Source organism: Epinephelus moara, chromosome 16 (genome assembly GCF_006386435.1).
Source record: "Epinephelus moara isolate mb chromosome 16, YSFRI_EMoa_1.0, whole genome shotgun sequence".
Classification (NCBI taxonomy): Eukaryota; Metazoa; Chordata; class Actinopteri; order Perciformes; family Serranidae; genus Epinephelus; species Epinephelus moara.
In genome coordinates, this window is record NC_065521.1 from 7247014 (window position 1) to 7249709 (window position 2696).

Here is a 2696-nt window from a genome sequence, read left to right on the forward strand (position 1 = left end):
TTGATCCTGAAGTTCTGTAAATGATTGAACCTTATTGCGCAACATTATTTCTGATAAATATTTAATTCCCCTTGTCCCGTGTCCCAGTTAAACTCTGCATTTTGGATTTTTATTGACAGATTATTCCAAAGTTTTGTGGTCCCAGGGATATTAAGTTGCACCCCTAATATAGTTTATTTTATTCCATAATTTTAATGTGCTGTTATAGACAAAATGAAATACTTTCATATTGTTTTAGTTAACAGACATGTAAAAAGGTTGTTAGGCTTTCGTTTTTTGCTTTCAATATTTATCCAGGGCTCTTCAACTGCGTTATTAATTATGTGATCTACGTAAAATGTCTGTGAGTCATAAAAACACAGTTCTAAATTTGGAAATTTAAGACCTCCCTCTGTTCTTGGATTTTGAATAAGCATTCTCAGCTGATGTGCTTTATTAGACCAGACAAAAGAGTTCAGAGAGTCAGACAAAGACATGTTTTGGGGGGATTAATGTTATAGTTTGGAAAATGATTATAGAAAACAAGTGTCACAAACTCTTGCTCCATATGCATTTCTTTTATTTTGATGATGATGATGTTGATGATGGACCTCAGGCCTTCTTCAAAATCAGCAATCATACTGAGACACAAGTACACATGACAGATCAGTGTGTCTGTTTCTCAGTATGATTGGTGATCTTGAAGAGGGCCTAAAGGCAGAAACGTCATCATCGAAATTAAGGAAATGCAAGTAGAGCCAGAGTGTGTGACACTTGTTTTCTATAATCAAGTATACTGCCAGTGATCAGCACCTTGTAATAATTTTTGGTGTGCGTTAGTTTTACCTTTTTAACTCCATCTCACAGTCCCAGGTGACTGTTTTTATCTCCGGCCCCACCCCCACCTGCGGCAGAGGGATTGGCAGCTTCAGCCGTCTGCTTAGCCTCAACACCTGGCTCTCCTCTGCCTGCAACTCCCACCACGTCGGCTTCATCAACAATTTTGATGTTTTCTGGGAGAGACGACACCTCTTTGGGCCAGACGGGCTCCATCTTAACAGGGCAGGTGCCCGCATGCTCTCAGCCAACCTGGCATACGGTGTTCAGCATGCAATTTTCCCCAAACCCGCACCAGCTGCTCTGTCCGACACCGATTGATGTCCCCCAGGTCCATGCTCCTATCCACTCAGTTCCACCTCTGACCACCATACACACAGTACCGGACTTGGACCTCATATTCACACCAACACCTCATCCATTCCGGTAAGCATTACACTACATCAACACATCAGACACCGCCATACTCACTCCGTGAACCTTCATAACCTTCGACCACTCACAAAACACCCACAACCCACCTCCATGATCAACAAGCCTCCTGTCACCATCAATGTGGCACTTTTTAATGTTCGCTCTCTTTTAAATAGAACTTTTTTAATGAATGACGTGATTTTAGATAATAAGTTAGACTGTCTTCTTTTAACTGAGACATGGCTTGGCACTGACGCACCTGTTGTACTCACCGAGGCCTGCCCACCAAACTTTAATCTTTTGTTTTCTACTAGAGAGGGTAGCAGAGGAGGCGGGACGGCATCCATTACAAATGACACACTGACCTCAAATGGAGTGTCTTTTAACAGTTACAAGTCATTTGAGTACCATGCCTTTACTTTTAGCAGCCCTCCGATTCTTTGCATCACTGTTTACAGACCACCCCATCACTCTAGTTCTTTTATCAGTGAATTCTCTGAACTTTTATCCATCATTCACACCTCTTATAGCAGGATTTTAATAACTGGTGATTTTAATCTACACGTTGATGATACCTCAGATCCAATATCCAGAGAGTTTTTAAACCTTTTAAATTGTCTTGATTTTAAGCAGCACGTCACACAGACCTTTTAAATTGTCTTGATTTTAAGCAGCACGTCACACAGCCAACTCACAACAGAGGACACACCCTGGACCTGGTCATAACCCATGGCCTGTCCATCGGTGTGTCCTCTGTTGTCGACCTGGCTGTGTCCGACCACTACTGTGTATTTTTTAACATCACCAGTTTTAACCAGGAGGAGGCCCCGGTGAGAACAGTGAGGAAACGCTATCTAACTTCTGAAGTGGCTGCAAATTTTATTGGGATTTTACAGAGCACTCCTGCTGAAATTTTACCTGCACCTTGTGATTTTATCGTTGATAATTTTAACAGTAAACTGAAGTCAACTCTGGACTTAGTAGCTCCACCTGTAACTAAAACAATAAAAAGAAAACCTACACCCCCGTGGAGAAAAAACGATGAAATCAATAAACTGAAAAGAGAATGCAGGAGTGCTGAGAGAAGATGGAGAAAGAGTAAACTGACCGTTCATTATGAGATTTTACGTCAACAACTCAAAACCTACAATAACGCAGTCAAAAAGGCACGAATTTCCCATTTCTCACAACTCATCACCAACCATAAAAACAACCCCAGGTTCCTCTTCTCCACTTTTAATATTTTAACAGGCACTGATTTTAATAAAGTTCTTAAGACACCAACAGATGATCTTTGTGAAGACTTTGCAGACCACTTCAGAACTAAAATCGAGGACATCAGATCCAGCCTGTTATCCAAGAAAGTTTTGTCTGTTAACACACCTGGACTGTTGTCCTTGCCTGAGGAAACACTGGAGAGTTTTGCCCTGGTTGATGCAAGGACACTTGGTCGAGTTTTCTCCCAA